The 14,887-nt window shown below is 34.8% G+C and overlaps 1 protein-coding gene across 12 annotated transcripts in view; it reads right to left on the reverse strand.

Annotated features, from left to right (window-relative positions):
* Dgkb (diacylglycerol kinase beta) overlaps positions 1-14,887 on the reverse strand; it is a 609,362-nt gene that overhangs the window by 490,167 nt on the left and 104,308 nt on the right. Inside the window, exon 1 of one of the 12 annotated variants that reach the window (XM_010643352.3) lies at positions 11,228-11,274. The exons of the other annotated variants lie outside the window; for them this stretch is intronic. The gene's annotated coding sequence lies outside the window, so the exon portion shown is untranslated. Of the gene's footprint in view, positions 1-11,227; positions 11,275-14,887 lie in introns of those variants that run through there. 12 annotated transcript variants of the gene reach the window in all.

The following is a 14,887-nucleotide window of genomic DNA, read 5'->3' on the forward strand; positions in this document are numbered from 1 at the left end:
ATTGTCTACACGCTTTTGAAGATCTAAAAAAGAAAGAAATGAAATAAGGGCAACCATTTTTAAAGGGATTTAGCTGTAGAGCTGGCCTGGGTTGGTGTGAGAAATTTCTAATTCAAGTATCTTTGCGCAATTTAAAAATCAGTCATGAGCACTAGAATGAGTCCTCGCTCAGACTGACCCAGAGCAGTCTCCCAGGGAATCGCAGGATTCCTTTGGCCAGTATGCTTGTGCCACAGATAAAATTCTGTCATGTGGATTATTTTTTTTAATACCAACACCAACTCATAAATTTATTTAATAATTTAATATATACCCAGGAACATAAAAGCTGCCAAGGATAAGCTAGTGCTCTTTATTAGTTTCCTAAATCTGCTGCCAAATGTTACTACAAATTAATGATTTAGGACAACAGATATTTATCCCCTCAAAGGACTGGAGGCCAGAAGTCTGAAATCAACAAGTCAGCAAGGTCGGACCTTTCTAGATACTCAGAGGGAGAATCTGCCTCTTGTGTCTACCCTGGCTTCTGGTGATTTCTGGAATTCTTTGGTGACTCTTGACTGTGTATATATCTCTCTGTCTCTGCCTCTGCCTTTGCATGGTTTTTTCCCCTTCACTGGGCTTAGAGCTAACCCATTCTAAATTCATGTTGATCTTATCTTGAAATCCTTGACTTAATTGCATCTACAAAGACTATTCCCCAATAAAGTCATTTTCACAGTTCCCAGAGGTGATGACTTTGGCATATCTTCTCTGGAGTATCTCACTCGCTCTTTTGTCTATGACACACAATACCCAATGTCCACTACTTGAAAGAGGAGAAGTTTACATTGGATTGTGGATTTTAAAGGGTTCAGTTCATAGACAGCTGATGCCAAGGTAGGAAGAGCATGCTCGAAGGGTCGGGTGGAAGAAAGCTTCTCACATTACGGAGTCCAGGAAACAGAAAGAGAAGGGAGGAGCCGGGAGAGATATAGACCCGCCCACATCACAATCTCCTCTAATGATGGGCCACGTCCTAACACACACTCACCTGCTAAACTCATTAGTGGATGTATCCATTTAAAGTCCATTTCTAACAAAGAAAGTTATTTCAGGGCCATTGAGAAGATGCAAGATACTGATAGAAGAAAGTAGGAAGACTAAAGGGGAGAGGAGACAGGAGAAGGCAGGGAGAAGCTTCAGACTGTGAAGCAGATATGGCCCCCCTGAAGGGGCCAGGAAGGGAGAGCACTGTGCAGCAAGGCCTCAATCTGTGGAGTGCTCTGAGAAGGTGTCCTCCAGGCTGATGAGAAGCTCCCCAGAAAACATCACCCATGGAAAGAATTGATTTTGGAAAGAAATGTCCTGGATTGATCACCTCCATCGCACTGGCTCATCACCTGGTAGCATCTGAAGGACAGCATGACCTTAGTATCAAAACTAATGCAAACTCAATGTGCAATGAATGCCTCAGTGGGTGAGGAAGTAGTCAAAGCTCCCAAGAGAACCTTTTTGTCACCAGCCACCAAAATTCCAAAAATTGAAAAAGAACATTTGGCAAGCATGGTTCTTTTAGTATCTTTAGGAAATCCCAATGCATCCTAAGACTTACTTCTATGAAGGTTAATTATGAGATATTGCCCAAGTGATCTTTTTGCCATGGTTATTGTTGCAAAGTTGAGGTACTGGTGACTTTGAAGGCACTTTACTTAATGCTGGTGATGTGTCCTGAGTCAGTGCTGACAGCAGCTACTCTGCTAATGTATTAGTAAAATGGTCTGGTATCAAGAAGGTACTCAAACTGATCTAAAGGGTCTCATGTCTGTTGAGAATTGAAGTATGGAAAAAATGATTCTATAGTTGGTAGTTTAAGCTCCAAAGTTTTCAGGAACTGAGTGACACAAACAGATATCTTTATCTTTTGTGGAGTACCAATTTTCTACACTAACCAGTGAAAATTTAGACCAGTTTTTACAAAATACAATTACAGAAAAGAGTTTGCTAAACTTAATTGTACTTAGAAGACAATGCATAAGTACTGGATGCAAATCTCTAGTGCAAGTATTAGATCACGAAGACAAAAATAATTTGGAGATCAGATGTATTTTTGATAAAAGGATCACGTAGTCTCTATATTATCAGTTATACCAACACAAATAGTGATGGAAACAGATGTGAAATGTGAATTCTAATTCTTCTATTTTTGTTGTCTATGGGATCGGTTGATAATTCACAGCCATTTATTTTGAGAGACAAAATAACCAAATGGAGAAAAACATCCACTGGTTAGTAGGATTTAGGTCTGGACAAACTTCCAACGTCTCCTTCCCACCTCTCTCACCCCTCACCAGCTTTCTCTGATCACATCTTCCCCTTTTCTCTACACTTGATCTTAGCCAAAAGGCCGAGAAGCGATTCCCCTTTTCTCTTTTACCACTAAGCTCAATTGGAAAATGTTCAAGTCTTCAACTAATTAAAAAAAAAAAAACTTGCTTCTTTATGTTGTTTTTTCAAGGGTTTTTATTCGTTGTGTTTTAATATAGTATTAGTTTTATTTCATTTCTGCTTAGAAGAAAAATAAAATTTATATCAGATATTTATAAGACAGCATCATTGAATATTGTACAGGTAGGCATTAATAACACTTAAAGTGATAGCTAAAACAATAAGTGGTGCTTTAGTTCTTAGTGTTGCACAAAGGTCTTTCTTGGCTTTCCTATAGGTGTTTAAATGTATATTAATACTATTACTTGAGAAAGTCTAGATGGGTGTTTTTATAAGTTGAGAATGTACTTTTCTCTATTGAAAATAATGTCATGCAGAATCTTTCTGTTAAACCAAATCAATATTCAACACATTTTCAATAATGTATCAGATGAATCTGACGATGGGATATGCATGTATTACACTTACTGAGTCAAAATAGAAAACGCTGTATATGGTCAGTGCATTCAAAAAAAGTAGTTGAAGAATCACAGGAAGACAACGAAGAGATGAAAGAGCAAGAGAAGTCATGCACAGCACTAACATTTAACAGAGCACTGGCCAGTGCAGTCCCCAGTGTTAACTGACGTAAATGAAGGGTCCTATCCTCATATTTGTAGGGAAAATGGTAAAGTAATAAATAACAAGGCTCAGAGAAAAATATAATGAAACCACCTCCACCTCAGAGAAAATTCTGGAGTGGAGCAGGAGGGCCTTGGCAGGAAACGAGAGATGAGGTCACTGGGTGAAGCAAATGGGCCATAAATAAAAACAATCATACTGGATTACAGTTGTATAAAGTCTTTGCGATGCAGTCTGTCATACATCATGTTAAAGACACAATAATATTGGACAGTTACATTTTCATGACCTCGTGTTGACTCAAGTTTTTTATAGTCTCACAACAAAGGGAGGAATTTCCCTAGACTACAAACTCATTTTTCTAAGAACATGGCTTCATAAGTGGGCTTGAGTTATTAGTTTGTGACAGCCAGTCACCATCTTGCTGTTTGGTTTTTATTCATAGTGTGTTTTGGCCTGACCTATAGGTGGACAGGGATATAAGGGCTGGTTTTCCGTTTACCTGAATGACTTGGATGAAAAGATTTCAAGCCCCAGAGAAAATTTCTTAGTCTTTCTGTAATAGGAGGAGATTAAGGGAAGGAAAATATTTTTTCTTTCAAAGTCAAAGACGCTCTAAGTAAAATGATTTCTGATAAACTGAACTACAAGTGTTACCCTGTAGGAGACTTGCCTAAAGCAAATTGTCCAAACACACAGAGAATTGGAGTGAATATTCAAGGCTGATTGTATATCTGTTTCATTTAAAATAAGAAATTACAAAATGGTCATGGTAGTGCATTCCTGTAGCCAAGCCAACACTCTGGAAGGCTGAGGTAGGAGAATTCCAAGGAGTAGCCCAGCCTAGGAAAATTAAGGCAACCTGTCTCAAAACAAATAAACAAACAAACAAATAGAGCTGAGGTGAAGATACAGCTCACTTCATACTGAAAAAAACTTTGAAATTACAGACAAACCACGAACAAGCCGTGGAAAGTAGAAATTTTCAAAATTTTTAGTTTAGTTTTCCTCTTAATCCTGTAGGATTATCATTATTATTTGCTTCCTAGTGTACTGATATTTCCTGAATATTATTATGAGTAAAGTCTCCTAATTAATGACTTTTAGACCCTGGCCTTTTGCAAATGTAATTTAAATCTTAATTATATGGTCACTGGAAATCAACGAGTCTTTTATCAACCATTGAATCTAAAGCTTTACATGCAGTAGATTCAAAAAAATCACTAAATAATTTTCTTAGGAAGCATTAGTTAATAAAGACAGATGGTCAACTAAGTGAAATTGGCAGCCAATTTATCCAAGCTTGTGAAACTGTAAAAAAACAATTTGTTATTGTTTTAGATTTCTCTGATTTCTTTCCTCTCTTTTGTTAGTCTTCTTTCCTTAACAGATTGCTTCACGGGTCTTGACTTTCATTGCCTGGATCATATCAAATGGTATGTATTAGTTTGCTGTTAAATTAGAAGGGATTTTTACAGTTACAGGCATGATGATTGTAATTTTATGATGATATGATTAATAATGAACATTTAAAAAAAGAAAGCATTTAAATATAAAAAGATGTAACCTTCCATAATTTCTAAATCTGGAAATGACTAGTCTAATCTGCACATTGATATATTTCTAGGATATTTTCAATAAGTGAACATAAGCATATGTTTCTAAAACTGAGATCAGAAATCATAACAATGATTTCATACATTATGTGGCAATTCCAAGGTGATTTTTATATCGTATATTTTAATTTTGTTCATGAGTAGTTACTCTTACTATCTGTGTTATCAGGTGAATAATTTTTCTTTGTTTAGCTGTGCCATATTTTCACTCATTTTTGAGGAATTATATTACTATAATTATTTCTATAAGCAGTATTCATATTTCATGGGAATATATTTCATTTTGTTCTCACTATAAATTCCTCAAAACAGCACAGTAAGAAATTTCCCATATATTAGGATTTTTGTTACATCCTTCTAAGCTGACCTTCAGGAAGTTTGAAGTGATTTAATTTTCCATACCAATGTGGAAGAGGGACATAGTGGCTCTTATGTATAAAATCTGGAAATCCTGTACACTTGAAGCAAATCTAGTTGCATACTAGCTACTGTAATCGTATGTTTAAGTTAAATGCCGTGTTCGTCCAGGTTTCAAATCACTGGAAATAATGAAGTGGACCTAGGCATTAGTAGTAAATTCTGTTTTACTTGCATTGTAGTAGAGTGATTTCTGAAGACTGTGTTCTTAACAATAAAAACAATGGCTGATGAAAATTCTTGCGAAGTGGAAAGAAGTAAAATAGAGTTGAGAAACCTGCGGTATGGTGGGAAACATATTCCTTGAACCTGATGTTGAGGATGATGATGATGACTGCATGCAATTGTGCTTTTGATAATTTCACATTATCTTAGTTGATTCAGTTTTACTAAGAATCTCACTCTTCCAAAAGGTACGCTTCCGTCCTTGCTTTCCATCAGGAGAGAATGATATATCCTTAATTTTGGATCTTTCATTTTATTTTAGGATTTATTTTCTTTAAATCTTGCCATTTTCTTAATTTTCACTGAGATAATCATTATAGTATAATTAAATCTGTAGTTTAATTTCTGAAGAATTGAATTTTTGAACTTCAGATCATCCTTGAGCTATCTATTGTTGTTAAATTAAATCAATTTTAATATTTTTCATAAAGTTTTAAATTTTCTCTTAGTTTTAAAATATTTTTAGCTTTATTTTAGGAAGAGTACATTTTTATTTTAAGTGAGATTTTTCTTCTTCTAATTATGAATTTTTTATTTGTTTGGTTTGGAAAATAAAACTAAAATCACATTTTTTTCCTGCATTACACTTACTGTCATCAATATGGTTACCTCAAAAACTAATTATCAAAATGAGTCCAAAATTTTTCCCTGATTTCAATCTATTCCCTAGAGTCCATGTTCTTTCTATTTCTTTATTTCTTCCTCACTTTATTTTTTCTTTATTTTCTACTTCTTATGTGGTATTCTTTAATCAACTATTTATACTAGAGAAGATATACATTCTTATATCATTAAAGTATGATTTTTACTCAGATATAAGCATTTAACTTTTTCATGGTCTTCATTTTCCTTAAAAATCTTATGACATTTCCATGGGATATTAGTTACTTTCTTTTTTTTTTTAATCATGAGAAGAACTTTGCTACACATATTTATACACTTAGATTGTTTAATTTCTGGGATTAGGCTAGCCTCCAGAACAATCTAGCTCCATTTTTCTATTCTCTTTCTATATCAGCTCTTTGTCTTTCGTTCTTTTTTCCTTCATTTTTGGAGGGTAATTTGGAAATTTTCCATACTTCTTATGAGCTCTGATATATTTCAGTGCATGTTTGTTTTTGAAAGATTTTTCAGTATGTCTGGTCTCTCACACTGCTGGAGGAAGAACTTTCTAATTCTTTTATGGATACAAAGCTATCATAGCTGGGCGTGGTGGAGCACACCTGTAACCCCAGCACAAATACAAAAAAACAAGCAAGCAAGCAAGCAAACAAACAAAAAACCAAAGCTGTCCTGAAGGAAAGTTCTGACTATATCACAAGAAAATCTTCAGTATCCCTTTTGGAGGTTATAGTAAGGTCATAGTAACAATGTAGCTGCTACAGGAAAAGAGCAGAAAAGAGTCCACCAAATATTCTGAAAAAAATTTAACTTATATTTTCCCACTTGCACTTAGTATTTACATCCTTATTTAATCGTATAACTCTGGATATCTAAGGCTATAAAAGAAAAATAGCATGACATCGAAAATGTTTATAAATAACAAATTAGTGCCTTTTATATTTTACTGCATAAATAATAAATACTAACCTTTCTACCTGACATAACTGTATAGGACTCAGAAAACTGTTAATAAAAATTATAATGAGTAATTTAAAAGTTACTCTATACTCATTAAGAAGGCTTTTTAGTAAAAATAACCTGTTCTTTATTCTACATTTATGCAAGAAGTGGCATTCTTTGGACAAAAGTATTTCATGTTTTCATTCTGCATTTTGTATGCCTTATATTGCAATTCAAAGGACAAGATAGTAGTTTTTATGTCAGCAATTTTCACACCATTACTTGGTTTGATAAAATGTCAACCTTTTCAATGAACACAGTCTTTTTGCCCATGGCAATAAGAGGACAGAATTTTAAAGCAGAATGTTGGATCAGAAGACGGACACATTAAATTTTACACATAGAAGATGTACACATTAAAATTTACATATATTAGCAATTTTTAAAAAAATATTTACCAGCAGAACAGTTATTTTGAAATAAAACTAAGTTTAGAACTTTACATCTACTTAAATCTGTAAATCAATGTCATGACAGGCAACATAAGAAGAAATTTTGGTAAAATATTAAATCTTATAGGATAGGAAAGGAAGAAGTTAAATTATCATTATTTATGGGTGACATGATCCTTAGCATAGAACACGCCAGAAATTCTACTAAAAGACTCCTAGATTTAATAACCAAATTCATTAGGGCAGTAGGATACAAAGTAAGCAATCAAAAATTAATAGCGTTCCTGTACACAAATAACACTCTGTGAGAGAGAAATTAGGGAAACAACACATTTCACAATAGCATGAAGAAAAATAAAATACTAAGGAATCAATCTAACAAAGTAAAAAAAAACTTTATGCCACAAACTATAATATTCTGAAAAAGGAAATGGAAGAGGATAGCATAAAATAGAAAGACAGCCTTTGTTCTTGTTTAGGCAGAATCAACACAATCAAAATGGCCATACTTCCAAAGCTGTTATAAAGATTTAATGGAATCTCATTCATAATACCAATAGCATATCTCACAGAACTAGAGAAAACAAATTCATTCAGAGCCAAAAGAAGCCTAGAACAGCAAAAGCAATTCTGGACAACAAAGGCAAGGCAGGGAACATCACATTTCCTAACTTGAAATTACATTACAAAGCTACTGTCATATAAACAGCATGGTACTGGCAAAAAAACCCAAAAAACAATCAGACCCAAGTATCAATGAAACAGACTAGACAATGCAGAAACACCTCCAAGCACAACCACCTTATCTTTGACAAAGGGGCCACACACCTTCACTGGAAGAAAGATAGTCTTTTAATATAAAGAAAAAATTAGCTTTCCACCTGGTGAAGATTAAAACTAGGATCATACCTCTACCAAGAATTAAACTAAAATCATAATTGATCAAAGATATAAACATTAAAACAAAAATACTTGAGCTGTTGAAGATAACAGGCAAAACTCGTGATAAGTGTAGGAAAAGACTTTATGAGCAAAACTCTGATCACACCAGAAATATTACAGAAAATCAACAATTAAAATCTCATTACACTAAAAAGACACAGCAAAAGAAACTACTGACAGAGTGAAGAAACAGCCCTAAAATTGGAAAAAAAAAATTACTGGCTATCCCTCAAATGACATATATATAAAATACATAAAGAACTAAAAAAAAAAAGAGATCAGATCCCTCAAATTAAAAGACCCAGTCCAAAAATGAGCATTTGAAATGACTAGGAACTTCTTAGATTACAAACTGCAAATGAATATATAAGCAGCAAATAAATATATAAAAATCGTTCAACATAGCTGGTCATTAAAGAAATGCAAATTAAAATAGCACTGAGATTCCATTTCACTCTAGAAAGAATGTCTTCCATCAAGAAATGAATCAGCCGGGTATGGTGGCACTTGCCTGTAATCCCAGCATTCGGGATGCTGAGGCAGGAGGATCGCTGTGAATTTGAGACCAGCCTGGGCTACATAGTGTGTTCCAGGTCAGTCTCAACTACACAGTGAGACCCTGTCTCAAAAAACAAAACAAAAGAAATGAACCAATATCAAATGCTGGCAAGGCTGTGAGGAAAAAGAAACCCTTTTCCAGTACTGGTGGGACTTTAAATTGGTACAAACAATATGGAAATCAGTATGGATATTCTACAGAAACTAAAACTAGAGGCTCCATTTGACTCACCTATTTCTCTTCTTGGTATTTTTTCAAAAGAATTAAAAGCATCATGCCACAGTGACATGTGAATATGCCTGTTTATAGCAGCACAATTTGTTAATCACTAGATCTTGGAAAAAGCCCATATGCCCACCAACAGGTGAATAGATATAGAAAATGTGGTCTCGATACACAATGGATTACTATTCTGCCATAAAGAATTTTAAACTTGAGACATTTTTAGGTAAATGGACGCACTTTGAGACCATATATTTAAGTGAAATAAATGAGACACACATTTAATCATCACATTGTTTCTCTTCTGTGAGGGGCTGGAAATGTAAATAAGGACCAGAATGTATGATAAATATTGGGAAGCAGGAAGAAAATGTTCAAATGAGAAAGAGAACAAGGAAAGGGGAAAGGGAAGGAATCTAAAGGGAATAAAAAGGGACTAGAAGGAGAAAGGGAAATAACACTTTCGTAAATATGGAAAGGAAGAAAAGTTGATGGGACGGAAGGAGAAAGGGGGAAAAAGAAGAATCAAGATATATCATGTGCAGGCGCAAACTCCATATGATGAAAATAACCCTTCTGTATATGAAGAGTACCACTAAAATTAATTTGGTAACTTAAATCTTTTTTAATCCATCAATGAGATGAGATCTCAGAACGACTTGGTGAAAGTAATTCCAAAGAGTGGCACCTTCTTTGAAGTAGAGTTAGGACACAAGAACTGTTTGTGGCTCGAGTCTTCCCCATCACTCAGTGTTGCTGCATTGAGAACTGACGAGTGGGGCTTCCATCCTGAGGTTGTGCCCTAAGGAAAGGGTTGACGCCTTCATCACAGGAGTGAAGGACAATCTAGTCTTCACTGAAGGGCGAGTTGGCCCTTCGGACTTGCCTGTCCTCATGTTCTCTCTCGCCCTTCTGCTTTCTGCTGTGGGACGATACAGCAAGAGCACTCTTGCCAGAACGAGGTTTTTGACCTTGAATTCCTCAGCCTCCGGTACTGTGAGAAATAAATCTCTCTTCTCTTTAAATAACCCAGTCTCAAGGATTCTTTATAGCACCACAAAATGAACAAAGATAAATGGATTTCTGGAAGAGCTCATAAGGATAGAGTGATAAGCGTAGGGTTGGATTTAAAAAAAGAAAATTGTAGAAATGTTTTACAATTCTTGAAGCCCAAGTGCGGTCAAGCATAACAACTTAGGCCGGAGGACCACATCTCACTCACTTTTTCCCACCAGCGTCTGCTAAAGCCCACGAGAACTGCAGTGTGCACGAAGAGACTAACAGGGTTCCTTCTGTTTCTCCTGCCTCTGTGGTTTCAGGTGCGTCTGTCGCGACTGGCTTTCATTGTGGCATGGGATGTCAAGTACAAACCCTGCATAATTCCTCTACACAGTGCAAAAAATGAGGAATGGACAGGAAATTTTCACCTGCCAGAATCCATTTGGATTTACATTGTTTTTCAAAGCATTTCCTCACATTGGTTTAGTGGTCACTGTGCATTTTCTATATTCCCACAAACAATATAATTAATTATCAGGGTCACCGTTTTACCAATTTGAATGCAATTGAAATTTACCACCTTTCCCCATGTTGTATTCTACCCTGCCAATAATGTAATTGTTTTAAATTCTTTTCTCCACATACATTTAGATGGAAGAGAATTAAAATGCTTAGGGATATAAAGACTTATACCTAAATGTTCAAAGCAGTAACCTTTTTGGTTGTAGGAAAGTTTGTGGAGGTAGTTCTAAGAAGCAATTAAATTAATCTGTAAGTTTTCCATATCCTATTCACTTGTAGTCTCTACAATAATATGTCATACTGTGCTAGTGTGTGGTCCTTTCTCACTTATCAGAATGCCTTAAAGAGATTGTTTCCAGCTTTAGCATAAAGAAGCTAACGGTTTCCATTGGAAATTGGATACAAGTGCACCATTCTTCTGATTGGCCATTCCTTTATCAAATATTTCAAACCAATCTGTTCCTGTGACCAACATGACAAAGACCAGAGGGCATTTTGGCAGGTGAAATTGTTTAAAGAATATTCTGACGATTTTTTTCCAGTGGGTTCCTTACAACAGCTAACTAGGTGGATAGGGCTTTTATTATTCTTCTAGCAATAGATTTGCTTACAAATGTCAGGGAGACTTGATAGAAAGCTGATTGATAGTTTTAGTCATTTACCTTGTTCCAGAGGTACTGTTTACTTTGTCTTCCCACAGCAAAATGTTTGAACAGTCCAACAATGAGACTGAGGAAGTCTGTAGTTTATTCTTGCCACCCTCATCCCTGTATCCAGTCAGCATTCAGCCTAGTCACATAGCTACCCTTTTTATGCTTTTTCAGCTGCATGAGATTCTGGGGCTCTGATTAAAAACAGTGGGTGGCCTTCATTTAAACTGTTTCTTATAAAGTCATAGGGAACCTAGAAGACAAAGAAAATAAGACTCACTAGAAGAATAGAGAGTACATAATAATTTAAAAGAAAATATCAGTGATATATTCCAAGACAGATAGTTTCATCTTAAATATTTCACTGACAAATCAGATGAAAATGTAAAACCAGTTAATACTCAGTGTAATATTCATTAGGACAATATGATATAGAAATGCCAGGAAATGTATCTCTTGTACCTACTGTACATCACACAGTATTCAGAATTAGGTTAATTTCCTCATTCATCTTCATAACAATGTGAGGTGCATTGTTTCCCCCATTTCAACAGAGGAACTCAGTGAAGATTAGAGAAGTTAAACAATTTGTCCCTGTTTTTGGGTCCCTTAAGTAGAGAGACTAGTCCATGTATCTTTATCTTGACAGACCCAGATGTATTTGGAGAGACATTTTGGTGTTTCCCACATTTACAATTTAATTGTGTATTCTAATTTATCAGTTAACTTCTTTTTTTTCAGCTTTAATTGAGTTTATTGGTACATTTTAGGGATACAGTACAGTTACATTCATTGTTGGGATCTTGTACCTCTACATGACATTTAGGAATGGGAAGAAAGGAGCTAAAGGTGTAGGGAAGGTGGGATGGGTAGGGGAAGGGTAAGAGGGAAAGAAAAAGATGTGAGATAATGAAAAGATGAAAATAAAGTATCAGTTAACTTCTTAGCTTCTCAGTAACTACTTTCTCCCGATAATCCTGCAGGATCTTTGAGATATCTATTCTAAATGCCTTTATCTCTATAACTCTGTACAAATAGGAGATGAATTTATCAACACTCATGAGTGACAGAAGGAACTTACCCAAATAATAAGACAAATACACACAAAGGATTATCAGCAAAGGACAGTTATGAGATTTCATTAGGTAATGAAGAACACAAGAGCTATAAAGAAGCCATGAGAAAAGACTCTGGAAACTACTATGACAATAGACCAAGGATTTAATTAAGAATCAGAATACAAGAGAATATATGTTTTAGAGAATTTTTGTTTAAGAAAGGAGATTAATGTATATTAGATTTTCCTTACGTTTTCAAAAAGAAAACCTGCAGAGGTAAATGAGAAAGTAATGAAAGAGTCATCAATAGAAAGCCGGTGAGGAAATGCACGAAGGAGAAATTTTTGTTGTGAAGGGAATGACCTTTCCCATAAGCAATGACTTGCTGTATTCATGGAAATGCTTAGGAAGCTTATCTGAGACTTCAACCAGAGGCAAGACTGCACATAGTTTCAAACAACCCTGAATTTAAAATCTAGGGCTTTTTGTTTTCTAGCTAAATGACACTTGCAGACTTCTTAATATATTTTAATATAATATCCTACTATATTACCTATAATTATGGTATTAACCTAAAATTAATGCAATAAAAATTAAACAGTAAATGTAAAGTTTACTACAGTATTTGGTATACCCTCATGTGCTTTAGTAGATATAAAAACCTCTATCATTATCACCATTACTCTCTACTTATTTCTAGGAGTTAGGAAATAGAAATAGAAAGGTAATAATAATACTTAATAATACTCTGAAGACTCAGAGAAGGCCTGACAAGGAAATCCTCAGCTCAAGTAGCTGAGCAAGGATAAAACTAAAGAAAGGTTTTTATATGTTTGGGGAAAAATAAAACACCTTTCGTAATCCTTCCATAAATGAGAACTCTAGTACTATGAAATTGCTTTATACACAAAGCTAACTACAGGCTGATATACCCAAGTGAGACACTGAACCATAAATCAAACAAAGAATCATTTTAGTAAACTTAGAATATTCCTTTGCGAATGTGATGTTAGAATAGCTTCATTTTGTTCAATGTGATTATTCTTCATCATTCTGTATAAAGGCTTTAAGTAAAAGAGACCATATTTAAAGCACAGATTGAGTATTCCCTGTAGGAAAAGTTTGAACATAAAAATGCTTCAGGACTTAGTTTTTTTTCCAGATTTTGGCATATTAGCTTATGTATATAATAACTTATTTTGTGAAAGGAGCCCAAGCCTAAGCAGAAACGTTATGTTTCATATATATTTTATCCAAATATTGTGATGGCAATTGTATAAATTATTTTCAGTTTACTTGTACCTTAGCTATAGCTTCTTACATGTGGTCAAGTGTGGAATTTTCCATTGTATCAGCTTAGCACTTGAGTGATTTTGGAGCTCTTCAAATTTGAGATTTTAAGATTAGGGACCACAACTACATTATTATTATTCCCTAATTTTCCTATTCAAATATTTTCCGTTATATCTACTATAGAAATCATTTCTTGGGAACATAATGCATAAAATATATCTTACTGGAGTTGCTTCTGCTTTAAATGTTGCGATTGCATCAAGTAAGAATATATAAATCAAAAAATATAAAGAAAATGTCCTTTCATCTGAAACACTAATGTTTTAATTAATGAGAAAAGGAAAACATGTAATTACTATGAACTAGGATTCATAATAACAAGAGCAAAAATAATGAAACTGGACTTAGAAGTAGAGGGAGGGAGGTGTATGGGAAGAGGAAAGGGATTAAGAAGACACAAGCTGTACTATGGACATGTACCTCCTCTCCAAGATGACTGTAAACATCATGTACTGCAAACGTGCTAAAATTTTTAAAAAGCAAGACTCAGACATACAAAAAGCTTCACAGACACAAAAAAGTCCTATAAAGGAAAAATCAACAATTAAGATTTGAGAAGAAAAGGTTACAAACCAATCTTATTTATATGTAAGATGCATTTTACAGAAAAGAAGAAGGTGGAGATGAAAAAGAAACTTCTTAGATTGCCTAGAAACAAAACAGGTACATTGGCTGTTCTACATAAATATTAGACTGACATTTAAGAAAAGCAACAGCAGCTATTCTGGCAGAAGGCTATTGAAATACATTTTACAAGACAGAAATGACAGATAACATAACAGAGAAAAGACAGAATTACTGAGTCATTTCTTTCTGCCTGACTGGGACATGACATTCCCATCTCAGCTACTTCAAGAAAAAATACCCTGCTTTTTACTCCAGTGCACATCTCACTTTTTCAAGTACAGTGTTGCCTCTTTCTGTTTACTAGATGCGTCGACTGTGCTGCGCCTTCTCTGTGTTTCGGAGCCTCATTAGTATATTCAGCGTTCATGAACACAGCATAACTATAAGGTTGAGTAACAGTGAATTATCATGAGCTTAACTGGGTGTTGACTCAAACTGAAGGTTCCCTACTTAATGTGAAGAGCAATTTAGCACATCCACTGGTACACAATACGCAGCTATTCACCTAGAAAAATCATTTTTATGCATATTTGCCATAAAGTCAACCAGAAGTAGATTGTTTTCCATACCTACAGGGCCAGCAACACAACCTCATGTCTCATTTCAGGGATAATTCAACCCTCAGGTTCAATGT

This window comes from Fukomys damarensis, unplaced genomic scaffold, assembly GCF_012274545.1.
Source record: "Fukomys damarensis isolate Sample0158 unplaced genomic scaffold, DMR_v1.0_HiC HiC_scaffold_4, whole genome shotgun sequence".
NCBI lineage: Eukaryota > Metazoa > Chordata > Mammalia > Rodentia > Bathyergidae > Fukomys > Fukomys damarensis.